The following is a 16,976-nucleotide window of genomic DNA, read 5'->3' as shown; positions in this document are numbered from 1 at the left end:
AGGAAACGCGGCCACTTGAGGAGCCGCCTGTGTGCTCTGGTCGCCTTTAGTCTCACGTGCTGTGCATAAGACGCATTAAAGCTAAAGTATTGTTTCCTCCGGGGGTGAGATAACGTGCGGGGAATTTATTATAGTTTATCCTCAGACCCGTTTTCTTTGACACTAATACGTACTCAATGTTCGTGATGTGTTGTTCAGTTTATTAATAACACGAAAGGTAAATAGCAGGTTAGATTAGTGAACCGCCCTCTGATTTACACCTGTCGGGAAGGTCACGTCATCAGGGAACTCAGGTAAGAGGTCAGGCGTGCTTGGAGGGTCATCTTAGTTTAGTGTTCAGGTACGTGGGGTCATCCAGGTGAGGTCATCTATTATTTTCTTTTACAGTGGAGGAAACAGCTCAAGGGCAAAAACAAAGAAAATAATCCCACTCAGAAGAAAAAAAACCGGTCACAAATTTAAAAAGGCCAAATATTTTTTAAAGCAAAGATATATCAACAATAGGAGAGTATAGAAATATTACGAATGTGCTTAATCATTTGCTCAGTTAATTAAATATGCAATTAAATCAATCTGTAAAAGGCAATGAATGTTAAATGTATTATAGTCTAGGTTAATTAAAGAGCGGGGAGGGTTATCCACTCTGAGCAGGTTAACGATGCATCCAGGCCACTCAGCACACACACGCACGCACGCACGCATCACCCCTCCCCCTCAGTACATGGATCACCAGGCCATCACGTGACTGTCAGTAGCGATGAACCCTCAAGAATTCACACACACACACACACACACACACACACACACACACACACACACACACACACACACATACACACACACACACACACACCTGGTCCCCCCTTTTCTTTTTGCCTGTTTCTCTTACTCCACTTACTCCTCCACTTCTTCCCCGTCCTCCTCCACACACTACCCCTTCTTCCCCTCTCCCCCACACACAACCTTTACCCCCGCCCTTCACTTCCTCCCTCCCACACACACACGCACACACACACACACGCACACGGACGATTCCCCGGGCCATCAGTGCCGCGAGATAGCCCCCAAGAGACCTCGCTAAGTGCCTGTGACCCTCCTCTCGTGCCTCCCCGGTCTGGCATGTCAGGTGGCCGCTCAGGTAGATAGGACACGGGCGGCGAGAGACTAGAATGCATGTTTACCCGCGCTTGGAGACGGGAAGGAGAGGCGTTGGGTGGTGGAGGTGGTGTTGGGGGGAGGAGGGGGGGAGGGTAATGGTGGTGGCGGAGGTGGTGTGAGGCTCATGCGAAGTTCCGTGAGGTTGTGCCGTTCTTCATTGCGCCTCTGAGGGTTTGGAGTCTTCCCTCACTTCACTTCACTTCACTTCACTCTGGTTTTGCTTCACTTCACCTTCCTCCACCGCTTTCTTTTTTCATTCTTTTTCATCTTCCCTCATCGTTTAGTTTTCCTTTTCCATCCTCTCACTTTCCTCCACCGCTTGTTTTTTCCTTTATTTACTTTCCCTCATCATCTAGTTTCCCCTTTCCATCCTCTCACCTTCCTCCATCGCTTGTTTTTTCCTTTATTTACTTTCCCTCATCGTCTACTTTCTCCTTACCATCCTCTCACTTTCCTCCACCGCTTGCTTTTTCCTTTATTCACCTTCCCTCATCATCTAGTTCCCCCTTTCCATCCTCTCACTTTCCTCCACCGCTTGCTTTTTTCCTTCTTCTTCACCTTCCCTCATCGTTTAGTTTCCCCTTACCCTCCTCTCACCTTCCTCCACCGCTTTCCTTTTTCCTTCTTTTTTTTACCTTCCCTCATCGTTTTCTCACCCTTTCCTTCCTTACTTCACATTTTTCTCTTGCCTTCCTTATCTCATCTACTTTGTTTTACCTTCCCACATATTCTGTCTTCCTCTTACTTTCCTTTAGCTACCTTTCCCTACCTTCAACTTATCTTCTCCTACTTTACCATACTCTTTTACTTTATCTCCTTACTTTATCTTCTACTTGCCCCCATCTTTTCCTGCCTTTATCAACCTTGACCCATCTATCTACACCTTCACTTTCACCGTCCCGCCCTTCCTGCCTTACTCTATACTCCTCCCTCTCGCCTACCGTCCCTACCCCTCCCCCTCCCCCGCCATCACACACTCAAGAACCTTCTAAGCTAATATGTACTTGAATCGCATGTAGGTTAATTTCTTTCGCTCGTTCCTCCTTTTCCATCAGTCTCTCAGTCGTGCGATATTTCTTGTACCTCTCCAACGCGCAGCAAACTTCTTACCTCTACCCCCCTGTTCCCCCACGCCGCTGTTAAAGAGCAACACGGAACCGCACAAATTACAGGCCAACCTCCATTACCTCAAGCGCGGCGTGAGGGGGACTTGGCTACTTTACGAGGCCGCTGTATCGTTCTTCTTCGTGGCCCGTCAGTTCTTCCTTCCTCCCTTCCTTCCTTCGTTCCCTGGTGACCTCGTGTTGGGCTGACAAGGAAGCAAGTTTAGCTGACTGAAGGGACGGGAAATGTTTATGAGAAGGAGGAGGAAGAGGAGGAGGAGGAGGAACTGTATCGTTTTTCTTCTAGGCTAGTCAGTTCTTTCTTCTTTTCTTCCTTCCTTTCCTTCCTTGGTGACCTCGCGTTTGGCTGACAGGGAAGCAAGTTTAGCTGAATGGAGGAAATTAGAGGATATGGTAATGAGGAGGAAGAGGAGGAGGTCGAGGAGGAGCTGTATCAGTTTTTCCCTCTTTCCTTCCTTCCTTCCTTCCTTTCTTCCTTCCTCGGTGACCTCGCGTTTGGGTGACAGGGAAGCAATTTTAGCTGAATGGAGGAAACTAGACGATATGCTAATTTGGAGAAGGAAGAGAAGGAGGACAAGGAGGAGCTGTTTCATTCTTCTTGGCTAGTCAGGGCCCGTCTTCTCAAACCTTTCAGCGCCTTAGTACACATATTTGACAAGGCTTCCGTAGGCTTTTGGGGCATTTCCAGGGGTAGTTTAATGACCCTGGTGATAGTGTGACCCGTCTTCTGTACCGTGAATGTGAAAAAACCCTCGTGAAATTTCGTTTAATCTCCTTTTCGGCCTTTGGAAATAGTTTTTTTGTTTGGTTTACAGAAAAGGAGACAGTTCAAGGGCGTGAAAAAAAAGAAAACAATAATGAAAAAAAAGCCCGCTACTTACTGCTCCTGAATAGAGTACAGAGGAGTGGCCAAAAAGATAGGTTAATTTCGGGAGGAGAGTTGATCTGGGAGTTGGGAGAGCTGAGAATACCGCCCCAATTCTTCCTTCTTTCCTTCCTTCCTTCCCTGGCGACAAGAAGGCAAGTTTAGCTGAGTGAGGGAGATTAAAGGAAATGTTTATGAATAGAAAAAAAAGAGAAGATGGTGGAAGTGGGTGATAGAGGAAGGAAATGTCAGATGCACCGTCAATGAGTCCGCTGATCCGAGTACCAATTAGATAGAGGTAATGGAGTACTAGTGACGCATCGCTGTGGAAGTGGAGGAAGATAAAGTGATTGAGAGAGAGAGATAGCTTGTCGAGTGGGAGGATGAGTGTTACAGATAGGAGCGGAGGAGGAGGAGACTTGGAAGCATTGAAGAGCAGGCAACAGAAAGACTACTGGCTGGTGCGGTTTTTTTTTTATAATTATTGTTTCCTTTTTTTGTGCCCTTGTGCTGTCTCCTTTGCTGTAAAAAAAATGAGGCTGAGTGCTTTATTGATTTATATGTTTAAGCCCTTCAGTGACCTATGCAACACTTTAAAGCACTCTATATATCTATGTAAAGAAAGGGAAGGGGGAGAAGTTGGAAGGCCAGAAGGGGAGACTAAAGAAAAAATAACTTATGAGAACTCGATTGCATTTTAACTTCAGCTTTCATCTCTGCTTCCTCTTCTTTCACACTCTCCTTCTCTCCCTTTACCTCTCTTTTATCTGTCCTCTCTACCTCTCCTGTCTTTCCTTTTCCCTCTCTTCTTATATTCTTGGCCTCCTCTTCTCTCCCTCTATCTCTACACCTTTATTCTTGGCCTCTCCTACTCACTCTCTCTACCTCTTCAACTCTGTCTCTACCTCTTCCTTTTTACCTCTTCTGTCTTCTCTACCTCTCTACTGTCTCCCTCCCCCGCTCTTTTCTTTGCCATCTCTTCTCTTCCTCGATCTCTATTCCTTCCTCCCATGTCCTTCGCTCCTTTCTTTTCTCCATTTTCTTCCTTTATATTTTGTCTCCCCACTTATTCTTTTAGTCTCCCTTCCTTCTCTGTCTCTATATTCTGTCTCTCCTCTTCCCTTTCTTTTCTTCCTTCTCTGCCTCAATATTCTCTGTCTCTCTTCCTCATTCTCTCATCTCCTTTCTACGCCTCAAAAACTTCCGTCTCTCCTCCTCTTTCTCGCTTGTATCTCTTTTTTCTGTGACTCAAAATTCTCTGTTTCTCCTCCTCTCCCTCATCTCTGTCTGTTCCTCATTCTCCCATCTCCTTTTTTTCTATGCCTAAAAATTTTCTCTCCTTTTTCTCGCTTGTCTCTCTTTCTTCTTTCTATGACTCAAAACTCTCTTGTTTCTCCCTCATCTCGGTCCTGATAAGAGGCCTTCAGTGTTATCTCTTGATGAGCCCCGGCCACCTTTGTGAGCGTCTCGCCTTGCCACCTTCCGCCCTCTTATCTACCTGAGCGCACCTGGCTATCTCAGGCGCGATACGTGACCAGCGGCATCACCTGTTTGTGTGTGTGGGGGGGTGTTATGGGGAGGGGGGGGTTGTATGTGTGTTGGGGAAGTGACTGTGTTGTGTTTTGTGTGTGTGTGTGTGTGTGTGTGTGTGTGTGTGTGTGTGTGTGTGTGTGTGTGTGTGTGTGTGTGTGTGTGTGTGTTATACGTTTTTGTCTATTTTTGTGTGTCTGTCTGTCTGCCTGTCTGTCTCTCTCTGTCTTTATCTGTTTGTCTGTCTGTAGTCTCAGTCTCTATCTTTCATCACTTTTTCCTTCTATCTATTAGCTTTTTTTCGGTACATATCATTTAATTTACACACACACACACACACACACACACACACACACACACACACACACACACACATGGCGTCAGCACAAGATGATGGACGTTGACACAAACACAACATGGCTGACTATGAGAGGATAAGAGAGATGGATGGCGTACACACACACACACACACACACACACACACACACACACACACACACACACACACACACACACACACACACACACACACACGCACTCACGCACACACGCACACTTCTTCACACACCATCCATCCATCAGACGTTTTGTATCAGAGAAAGAAACGAAGAAACACACACACAAAAAAAACATCCCAAAAACATCTTAATTAAAACACTGTGACCTTTTTCATGTTGTCCCTCACGTTCCCTGCAGTCATTCTTATCTTGTTTATTGACTGCCGAGTTCATGTCTACTTGTCACTTATTTTTTTTTTTTCTATGAGTGAGAGCAAGAGACGTGATGGGGTGAGGCTGGAAGGGGATGAAGAGGAGGAGGATGAATCAGCAGAGGGTGGATATGCGGTGCAGTGACGAAGGAGGAGGAGGAGGAGGAGGAGGAGGAGGAGGAGGAGGAGGAGGAGGAGGAGGAGAAGGAAGAAGAAGAGGAAGAAGAGGAGGAGGATCAGCAAATACATTAACAAGCACAAAAATCTAAAAAAAGTATAATATTTTGATAATCTCTTCTAACAGAGTGCCTGATGCAATTCTATACCGTAAAAACCAAAAAAAGAGTATATAATGAGAGAGAGAGAGAGAGAGAGAGAGAGAGAGAGAGCATCAACATCCAAGTCCACAATGATGGATAAGACAATGAGTGACGGCTGGACATGATAGCAGGAAGGAGGGAGGGAGGGAAGAGGGAGGAGGGAAGGGAGGAGGAAGGAGGCGGGAGAAAAAAAAATAAGGCCAAAAGGGAGAACTTGAAGTGGAGATGGAGTTTTGGAATGACGGAGAGAGAGAGAGAAGGAACGAAAGTGGATTGGAAGGAGGAAGAAGAAAGGAAAAGCGTAAAGAGAAGGGAGGAAGGAGGGAGTTGAGAGCGAGATGGAAATGGGGCGAAAAAGAGGGAGGGGAGGAAGGAGGAACTGTGTGTGTGTGTGTGTGTGTGTGTGTGTGTGTGTGTGACCGATAAGCAGACAGATTCACCGCCAGATAGCGCGTCAAGAGGCCGGCGCTACGATGCTCGCTTTGCCCGCCGTGATAAGGAAAGTGTGAGAGGAAGAACGTTGAAAGAAAGTAAGCGAGATCAAAAGTTAAAAGAAAGTATGCAAGGAAGATTGTTAAAAGAAAGTATGGAAGGAAGAAACACAAAAGAAAGTATTGATGAAGAAAGTTATAAGCTGAATACTGGTTGACGTGTTGAAGGTAGAATTAAGAAACGCTCCTCGATTAAATAAATGGAGAAAGAAGAGGAATAAAATGTTTGTTCTTTAGTGTTGAAGCAAAACAGTAATGTATATTGAATTTTAATGGTAATAAGGAGGGAGAAATGAAATAAAGGTTACATCAATAAATAGAGAGAGAAAGAACAAAGTTTGATGAAGGAAAGGAACAGAGAGAGACAGACAGACAGACAGACAGACACGTGCAAGTAATGTTACCAGGAATTCGGTAAACACAGATATTGAGGAAGCGTGATCGGCGTTTTTTGCCCGCGTAACCCAACACACCCTCGGGGAAAGAGACAAATTGCAGCCGTAAAGAAAGAAATACATGTAGCACAGTTAATTGGATGGAAAATTATATACACCCACAAAATCATCAAATACTATAAAAAAAACTATATACATTTATCTATTCTATTCACCATATCATACATCATACAGTATACATCATTCATTATAAACTATACATTATACAACATACATTATACTTACACTATACTTATCATACATTACACTTACATTATACATTATGAATTATACGTAATGACATTTTGCTATAACATACTAGAGCAGGGAATCGTTTATGGTCATACTTTTTTCTCTTTCTTGGTTGTTTGTCTTTTCTTCTCATTCTTTTTCCTTTTCCTTCGTTCTTTATTTCTTAATTTCTTCCCTTCCTTTTTTATTCTTTTTTTTCCTCATTCGTCATATTTTCAACTCCATTTTGATATATTTTTACATTTTTTTTTATCCCATCGTTTTTCGTCTCCTCCTCTTCCTCCTCCTCCTCCTCCTTCTTGGGTTAGTCTCGTGTCAGAGGTCAAATTTACCTCCCATTCCTCTCTCCCACTGCCCTTCTTTCCCCTCCTCCTCCTCCTCCTCCTCCTCTGTCTCTCGTTTCATTTTCCTTTCCCTTTCCTTTGCCGCATACTCCTCTCGTTTCTTCTCTTAACACTCATTTCCAATTTGTCATCTCTTTATTTTACTTTTACTTCCAGGCAAAAGCTATAATCTAATTTTTCGTTTGTTACTTATCTTTTTTACTTATTTTCCTTTTTTCTGTTTGTCCATCTATCTGTCTATCGTATGTGTGTGTGTGTGTGTGTGTGTGTGTGTGTGTGTGTGTGTGTGTGTCTCTCTCTCTCTCTCTCTCTCTCTCTCTCCCAGCCTATCGGGTAACTAATAGACGCCAGAATCACGCAATTAAGGGGTAATTAACGTGCCGGTCAGCCCCGTGCCCGGTGGTATCGACGCCTGTCAATAGGGAATCCAAACCCCTATAAAAGAGGATCAGGACAATAAGTGCTTCAGATTCCTCCCTTTTATATTTTTTTCTCTCCCTCTTTCTCTTTATCAGCCTTTCTGTATACTTCTCTCTCTATTTTCTTCTGAGGTCTCTATGTATGATTGTTTTTCTTTTTTTATTGTTTCTTATATTCGTTCTTCTTGTTTTCTGAATTTGGTGTTTTTTTGTATGTAAGTTTTCTTGTTTTTTTGCGTTCTCTGCCTGTTATCTCTCTCTCTCTCTCTCTCTCTCTCTCTCTCTCTCTCTCTCTCTCTCTCTCTCTCTCTCTCTCTCTCTCTCTCTCTCTCAACGTTATCCCCTCCAAACCAATTTTCAGCAACCTTTTTTTTTTAGCATTTGTCAAAAAACTGTAGCAATTAGCATCTTAGAAAATCAAAACTACGAAAATCTAGTGTCTATGTATCCCAGTCTCATCAATTTTACATATTAATGCTTAGAAATAGCGGTAACGATCACTGGTTCTCATAACATTCCCCTTTAAAACTCCCCAAGTCCTGTTTGTATGCATCCCGTGGCCCCAGGCGGAGGTGCGGAGAGAGGGCCACACGCACGGGTCCCCCTCCGGCCGTTTACAAACTCGAGAAACAAAAGAGAATCGAGAGAACTGACGAAGGACAATTGGATCCTCTTTCGCCTCCTCTTCCAGGCCACAAGGATCACTCGAACCCATCAATTATAAGTGATAGAGGAGCTTTTCTTCCCGAGGCGGCACAGGAAGAGGAGAAGGAAAAGGAGATGGAGGAAGAGGAAGAGACGAGGAGCGTAATAATAAAGTCAACTAAAAGGGGAGGGAGTGAAGGGTTGGGAAACAGGAGAGGAAATCGAAAGGAGAGAAAGGCCGGGCGATGAATGGCGTGTAGAAGTTGATTGGCAGAGTGACAGCGTGTGGAGAGTGGCGCCATCTACCCCGAGACAAAAGGGAGAGTGGACTAAATATCGCACACACAAAAACACAATAAACTTTGAGGATGACGGACACTACAGGCTCAAGAGAACATAACGAACAATTAACAAGGGAAACGGAGAGGGAGGGGGAAGAAGAGGAGGAGGAGGAGGAAGGAGAAGAACAGGAGGGGGAAGGGGGAAGAAGGGGAGGAGTAGGAAGACCAGTGGTAATAAGAACAAGAATAATGATGAAAAAAAGAAAACAAAGAAGAAAAAGATGAACAGAAGGAGGAAAATTAGGGGAAGATGAACAAGAAGAATAAGGAAAAAAGAAGAAAAAATAAAACTAGAAAAATAGGAATAACACACGAAGAGGCACCGTAACAAGAGGAAGAAGAAGAGGAGGAGGGAGAGGAGGAGGTCGGCCTATGACTCTCGTGGCCACTGGTTGGTTGGTTGGCTTGCGGTGTGGTAACGATCAGCTGAGTGGCCCGCGGAGCCTCGGGGCACGCCAGGGAGGGATAAGTGATCGTCAGGACCGTAAAGTTATCAATGAAGCCAATTTGGAGGGAGGGAAGGGGCGTGGTGAAGGGTGGAGGGGGGGAGATGGTGAAGGGAAGAGAGGCGAAGGAGTGACAGGCATGGTGGTGAAGGGAGGAGTGAAGAAGGAGCGTGAAGGGACGAGGTGATGGGAAGCTGGAGTGAAAGGACGATGTGAAGGGATGGTGAGAGGGTGGAGAGGGAGAGTGAAAGGATGAGGTGAAGGGGTGATAAGGGAATGAAGAGACGTGGTAGTGTGGTGAAGCCGGGGAAGGGGATGAAGGGAAATAGTGAAGGGACAAGGTGAAGGGGGTGGTGAGGGAGTGAGAAATGGGGGGTTGAAGGAAGGAGGAGGAGGTAAGGAGGTGAAGATGGGGAGTGAAAGGGAGTCGAAGGGAAAATAGAGGAATGAAGGGGAGGGAGGTGAAGAAGTGAAGGGAGAGCGAAGGACCAAGATGAAGGGGAAGTGAGGGAGTGAGAGACGTTGGGATGAAGGGAAAGGATGAATGGAGTGAACGGGGGTGAAGGGACAAGGTTAATGGGAGGTGAGGGAGTAATATGAGGAAGTGAGGTGTGTAGGATGCAGAAACAGGGTGAAGGGAGGAGAGAGAAGGGAATGAAGTGAGGGAGGAGGAGGAGGAGAGGTAAAGGAGAGAGGGGAGAGTTAAATATTGGGAATGGGTAAAGGGAAGGGAGAAATGATTAGGGAGTGTGATGGGGACGAGGTAATTAAAGGATGGAGAGGGAGATGAGGGAGTGAGGAGTGGGACAGAAGAGGGAGAGGTGAAAGCTTGGAAAGACTTTAAGGTTATATCCATCATTATTTTTATGTTGTTCTGCAGTTCTTATTTATATTTTCTAATTGCTTTGTTTACATCCAAATCATCAGCAGTATTAATTTAAATGCAAAATAGTTGAATAGTATAAACCAGTTCTTTTTTTTCCGCTCCCTTTCCTCCACTTGACAAATATTTCCTTGGCCACGAACTCCACGCGTCAATCTGTCAGTCTGTCGGCCAACCAGTCAGTCCGATTCTTAGGAGGAGGAGGAGGAGGAGGAGGAGGAGGAGGAGGAGGACGACGACGACGACGACGATGAAGAAAACGATATGTGAAGAGAAGGAAGAGGAGCAAGTGGAAAAGAACTAGGAGGGGGAAGAAGATGATGAAAAAGAGAAGTACCAGACGGAAAAATAAAAAAAAAATAAAGGAGAACAAGAAGAAGAAGGAAGACAAAGAGGACAAATGAAAAAAAAATGAGAGAAGTAACAAGGAAACAATAAAATGAACAACAAGAATAAAGATAAACTGAATTAAGGAAGAAATAGTAAAAGGAGAAAAAAAATCTTGATAGAGAAGGAAAGAGAAAACCACGAGGGAAAAAAATAGAAAAAGGAGAAATGAGGAAATAAAATGAAAAGGGGAAATCACGAGGAAAAATATGAAAAAAGGGGAAACTGAGGACATGAAACGTATGACCCCAGGAATGCGTTGCCTCCATATGTCCAGTTGTCCATCTCGAAGAAAAAACACGAATAAGAGTAGGAATTAGAGAAAACCAGGGAGAAAAGCACGAACAAGAGGGGGAAAAAAGTGAAACAGGGGAAAAGAGGAATAAAATCACAAAAAAAGGACGTTAGACAAGTGATCCCAGGAATGCGTCACTTCCATATTTCCACCTCTGAAGAAAAACACGAAAGAGAAAAAAAAAGAACCAGAAGGGATGAAAGGAAAAAAAAGGGGAAAATGAGAGGGAAAAAAGAGAAATGGAGGAAAGGAGGACATAAGACAGGTGATCTACGGAATGCGACACTTCCATATTTCCACCTCTGAAGAAAAACACGAAAAAAAAGAACCAGAAGGAGAGAAAAGGAAAAAAAAGGGGAAAATGAGAGAAGGGAAAAATGAAATAGGGAGGAAAAGGAGGACATAAGACAGGTGATCCCCGGAATGCGTCATTTCCGTATTTCCACCTCTGAAGAAAAACACGAAAAAGAAAAAAAAGGACCAGAAAAGGAAAAAAAGGGGGAAAATGAGAGAGGGAAAATGGAAAAAGGGAGAAAAGGAGGACATAAGACAGGTGATCCCCGGAATGCGTCACCGCCATATATCCGCCTCGCGTTCCGGGTGTCAGGAACGAGACGGGACAAGGAGGCGGGGCGGGTCACATTCCCGAGATTTTTTTGTGTGTTTAAAACTGAGATCTGCGGTCACCCAGGCGTCCCCCGGATGACCCCTGGCTGACCTGACCTGCCCGAAGCCCGGTGGGGGGTCGGGAAGCTTATTTCTCAGTCGTGGTTCGGTTTTCCGCGGGTCACGGATACGATTAACTCGGAGGATCGGATAACGCACAGCCGTCACTCAGAACGTTTGTATGTGTGTTTGTGTGTGTTTGAGCGGCCGCCGTGTGTGTGTGTGTGGGGGGGGGGGGCGTATGAGAGAGAGAGAGAGAGAGAGAGAGAGAGAGAGAGAGAGAGAGAGAGAGAGAGAGAGAGAGAAGTGAGAAGAGAGAGTTGTATGAATGAAAGAATGGTAACTTAGAATAAAACAAGAGAATTAAATTAAGTTGGCATATTGGAGTAACCGTGTGTGTGTGTGTGTGTGCGTGTGTGTGTGTGTGTGTGTGTGTGTGTCATCTTTATTAGTGTTGCGGTGTGTGTAGGAATGTACATATGGTTCCCGTGACCCGAGGAGGAGGAGGAGGAAAAGGAGGAGGAGGAGGAGGAGGAGGAGGTGCCCACTGGGAAATGAAGCGTAGCACTGCCCAGTCTCTCTTCCTTCTCCTCCTCCTCCTCCTCCTCCATCACCCCTTCCCTCCTCCTCTTACTGACGGCACGAGGGAAATGAAGGGAAGGGAAAGGGAGTGGAGGAGTAGTAGAGAAAATGGACGAGGGGATTTGATTTAGGAAAAGGAGTGAAGTTGGAAGAAGGGAAGGACACGAGAGGTGGAATGTGAGGGGAAATTGACGTAAGGGAAAATGATAGGAAAGAAAAAGAAAGGGTGCAGAAGAATGGAATTGGCATTGCAGGAAGACGAGAGAACTGAGTAGAATGTAGAGTCGGAAGGTAGAAAGAAGCTACATAGAACTGATATTAAAGAAATGAAAAGACCTAAAAGTAAAATTGAAAAAAAATATAAGATGTAGAAATTAGATGAAGAAATAGGTTATAATGAGATGTGGCTGAAGTAAGATTCAATAGAAGAGAAATTGAATGTTGGTGAAGGAGATTTAGAGATAAGATTTATATGTATACCAAACTAAAGTGCATAAGAACATAAGAGCATAAGAACGTAGGAGTCTGCAAGAGGCCAGTAGGCAACGCGTACACGTCGGCGGCGAAGGTGACGGTGCCGCCGCGGGCCACCTGGGGACACATCCAGTTGTAGTGGTCCAAATCCACGTCCCTGAAGCCGCTGTCCTGCGCAGGCAGCGAGGCGAGGCCGAAGTCGATGACGTAGGTCTCTAGACCTCCCTGCGGAGTGTGCCTCACCAGGACGTTGTCGCCCTTCAGGTCCAGGTGCGCCAGGCCAGCGTCGTGCACCTGCTAGAGTGTCCAGGGTGAGGATGGAGCCGTAGAATGAGGTGAACAGGGGTGCCGCCTGCCCCCTGCAGGAGGCACAGAGCGCAAGCCTCAGTGTTAAACTGTCTTGATTGAACACTTTCCTCACCACCACCTCATCGCCACAGTCAACCAAGTCCACTGTGCCGTAGTCGTTACTCTGCTGCGTCAGGAGTGAACTAAACGTATCCACGAGTACGTACAGAAGTGCTTTATCTCCTCCGTAGCTCACTCTAGCCTAGTATCTGGCGGATTGCTACGAGCACGCTGGCTTTCTGCTGCCTGCTCGTCCGTGTCTCCATGTTTCCTCCTCCTCTTCCTCTCCCTCCTCTTCCTCCTCGTCACTCTCGGGAGCTCAGTCATCAGTTTTCAGGAGGCGCCAGTTCGGTTCCCGCGGCCTTTGTGGAGCTATTGATAGAACTTTTTAGAGCTCTATTTTCTACGGGAGTGAGAGAGAGAGTGAGAGTGAGAGAGTGAGCGAGTCGGTGAGTGGTTTATCTTGTCTGACCACGGTTGGGCGGTGATGCTGAACTCTCTCTCTCTCTCTCTCTCTCTCTCTCTCTCTCTCTCTCATCTTGTCACCCTCATGATATACTCTCCCTTCAAACCTTCCTCCCTTCCCTCCTCTCCCCCTCCCCTCCCTCCTGTCCTCCTCCTCCTCTCCCTCCTCCTCCTCCTCCTCCTCCTCCCATCACACGTCACACAGTCACGCCCTTCTCCCCCATGTCACTCCCCTCCCCTCCCCCCTCCCCCCCTCTCCCTTAACCTATTGTCATTATCCCTATTTTATATCAACCATTATCCCATATCCAGAATGGGGCCCAAATTTCGTGTTAGGGTGAAAATCTGTTAAGGGTGCGAGAACTCCCCCCCCTAACCCTCCCTTCTCCCTTCCTCCCTCTTTCCCCCTTGCCTTTCCTCTCCTCCTCCTCCCCCTCCCTCTGGCTGTTATTTATATGTCACCCCAGGCATTTGGAGGGAGGGAAGAGGAGGGAGGGAGGTTAGGTAAGTAGGGGAGAGAAAGGGGAAGTGTATGGGAAGGGAAGGGAAGGGAAGGGAAGGGAAGGCAAGGCAAGGGAGGGTTGAGTGTAACATGTCTGACCGCAAGTTGAATGTTTTTGCGAATGATCAATTTTTCTTCTTTCTTTGTTATTGTGCATTTTCCTGTAAGTGAGAGAAGGAAGAAAAGGGAGGGAGAAGAGATGAGAGGGAGAAGAAGAAAGGGAAGAGAAGGGAGGGAAGAGGGAAGATAAGGGAGAAAATGAGAATGTACAAGATAACTTCATTTGATTCTCTCTCTCTCTCTCTCTCTCTCTCTCTCTCTCTCTCTCTTACTCACACAAAAAAAAGGAAAGGGAGAAAGAAACGTTTAATAGATCACACACACACACACACACACACACACACACAAACGGGCAAACAAAACAGACAAACACGCCTGCCACACGCCCAATACCCCCCCCTCTCTCCCCCCCTCCCCCCCCCTGCCCCCCCCCGCTGATTAAAGCCGGCCAAAAGTAAACAAAACTCGACAGGAAAATCGACGCAAACAAATTAATTTTACGCGCGGATGAAAATAATAAATCCGGCGGCCTTGTGTCTCGCGGCCATGTTGGAGGAGGAGGAGGAGGAGGAGAAGGAGAAGAGGAACAAGACGAGGATGAGGAAGAAAAGTGGCCAAGGGAGGAAGAATTATGAGAAAAGGGGTATAAGAAGACGAAGAGGGGAAGATGAGGAGGAGGAGGAGGAGGGGTTGAAGAAGAGGAGCAGAAGGAGGAAGAGGGACCAGAAGGAGAGGAAGAAAAGGGGTTAAAGGAGGAAGAACTGTAAGAGGAAAGGTGCATAAAAAGAGGGGAAGAGGAGGAGGAGGAGAAGGAGGAAGAGAAGAGGTGCAAGAAAAGGAAGAGTGAGGAGAAGTAGAGGAAGAAGAGGGGAGTATAAGGGAGAATAAGTATATGAGAAAAGAGGTATAAGAAGAAGGGAGGACGAGGTGGAGGAGAAGGAAAAAGGAGAGGAAGAGGAGGAGGACGAGAGAGAGAGAGAGAGAGAGAGAACAGAGAGAGAACAGAGACAGAGAGAAAGAGAGAAACAGAGACAGAGAGAGTCGCTTGCGCCGTCCCTGCCATCGACCGCCATGCTGCGAGAGAGAGAGAGAGAGAGAGAGAGAGAGAGAGAGAGAGTATACACAACCCAGCATCACACTCCACGACATCCCTTCCCGTCATCTCCCCTCCCTTCCTAGCCCTCCCGTTCGTTCCCCTCCCTCCCCTACACACGCTCCTCTTCCCACACCCCTCCCCACCGCCTCCCCCCCTTCCCCGTCAATTAAGTGGTCTCGGCGCGGTGATTTCGGCCCCAAATACATTAATTACCCCGGAATGGCCCACTAATGGACTGTCTGACTCGCCGCGAACGCCGGGGTCGATCCGCCTTTGTTTTGGTGACACTTTTGGCGGGAAAATCAGATCTTCGGCCGAGGAGTGAAGGGGAGAGGAAGGGTTGAGGGAGGTAAAGGGGAGGAAGAGGTGAGGGAAAGGAGGGGGTAGAAGGGGTGAAAGAGGTGAGAGATAGGGGTAAGAAGATAAAGGGATGGGTGAGAGGTGACAGGGAGGTGAGGGAGGGACAGACTGGATAAGGGAGAGGGAGTATAAGGATCGGTGAGAGGTGACTGAGAGTGAGGGAGGGACAGACTGGATAAGGGAAAGGGAGTAAAGGGATCGGTGAGAGGTGAAAGGGAGGTGAGGGAGGGGCAGACTGGATAAGGGAGAGGGAGAGTAGTGAGGGGAATGAGAGAGGTAATGGAGGAAATGGGTGTGATGGAGAGGAATACCTGAGAAAAGGGATGAAGGGACAAAGGGAAGTGAGGGAGAGAAAGATGAGGTAGAGTGTTAATAGATAAGGGAGTTAACAGATAAGGGAGTACTGCAGGTTTTATATGCTCAGAACAAGGGATGAGGAAAGAGAGAGTAAAAGAGGGGATAAATAAGGAGGGGGAATGAAGGGGATGCCAAAAAGGGCTGTGGTGGGGAAGGGATGGGGTGAGTGATGAATTTTGATGGGTTTGGGTGATCGGTAAATGGATCCCTACTTGCAGCTCCCCCCTTTCCTCTACCTTTCCTCCATCTCCCACATATCCCCCTTTCCTCCCCTTCTCTATCCTTCCCCCCTCCCTCCCTTCCTCCCTCTTTTCCTCTACCTCCCGTTTCTTTTTTCCTTCCTGTCTGTCTCTATCCTCTCCCTTCTCTCCACCTTCCCCTCCTTTCTCCTCACCTTCCCCCTCCCATTCCCCCCTCCACCCCTCCCACCCCGGGGCGAGGTGCATTATAGGAGGAGCGGCGTCTCAAAGGTTGGCACACCGGGGGGGAGGGGAGAAGAGGCACCATTATGGCCCCCTGCAGCCCCCGACACCTCCTCCTCCTCCTCCTCCTCCTCATCTGGGAAAGACAGTTAACGCCCGCGAGAATAAACTGTGTTGATAATGTATGTAGCAACTCTTCCCCCCCCCCCCTCCACCTCTCTCTCTCTCTCTCTCTCTCTCTCTCTCTCTCTCTCTCTATCTCTCTCTCTCTCCCCCCCCCCCCCCCCGTCATGACTCAATTGTCCCCTCCCTTACGCGCCTCCATATTTCCCACCCATTTATATTAACGTTTTGCCTCTATTGATACATATTTTCCCCTTCTCTATCCCTCCCTCCTTTCCTTCCTCCCTTTACCTCCCTTCCTCCCTCCCTTCCTTTTCTTTTTTCCTTCCTGTCTGTCTCTACCCTCTCCCTTCCCTCCTTCTCTTCTTTCCTCCTGTCTTTCTCTATATCCTCTCCTTTCTCTCCTCTTTCCCTTCCTCATTTTCTGTTTATCGTTATGGATATATTTTTCTTCTGTGTTTTGTTGAGTAAAAAAAATAATAATAAAAGTAATAGTAATAGTGTGATATAATTTAGCGTTTTATTTAGTGTTTTATTCAGTGTTTCTTATTCTAATCCCATTTTTCTTTCTTTTAAAGGGACGAGACAAGAGGCGCCGAGCTGTGTAAGTGTTGAATGAGTTTGTCCCTTTAATTAAATCCCACTTTTAAATGCCAGACAACTATGATGCTGCCCTCCTCCCTCTCTCCCTCTCTCCTTTCCTTCCTCTTTTTCCTCCTTACCCCCCTCCCCCCCTTGCCTCCCTCCTGCCTTGCTCTCTTTCCTCCCTCTTCACCTCTCACTCCATTCTTACCTCCTTCCCTCTTTTCCTCCACTCAATCATCCCATTCTCACCCCCCCTTGTTTTCCACTCCCTACTTCTACCTTCTCCCCCTCCA

General features: G+C 46.7%; 1 long non-coding RNA gene across 1 annotated transcript in view; it reads left to right on the top strand.

The window, feature by feature from the left end:
- Window positions 1-16,704, top strand: part of LOC126982624 (uncharacterized) — a 58,838-nt gene extending 42,134 nt beyond the window's left edge. Inside the window, exon 3 of the long non-coding RNA XR_007735273.1 lies at window positions 16,677-16,704. This is a non-coding gene — a long non-coding RNA (uncharacterized LOC126982624). The remainder of the gene's footprint in view (window positions 1-16,676) is intronic.
- Window positions 16,705-16,976: the final 272 nt, after the last annotated feature.

The sequence above is a fragment of the Eriocheir sinensis genome, chromosome 5 (genome assembly GCF_024679095.1).
Source record: "Eriocheir sinensis breed Jianghai 21 chromosome 5, ASM2467909v1, whole genome shotgun sequence".
NCBI classification, from domain to species: domain Eukaryota; kingdom Metazoa; phylum Arthropoda; class Malacostraca; order Decapoda; family Varunidae; genus Eriocheir; species Eriocheir sinensis.
The sequence above is the reverse complement of the archived record's forward strand: the minus strand, read 5'-3'. Positions and strand labels throughout refer to the sequence as shown.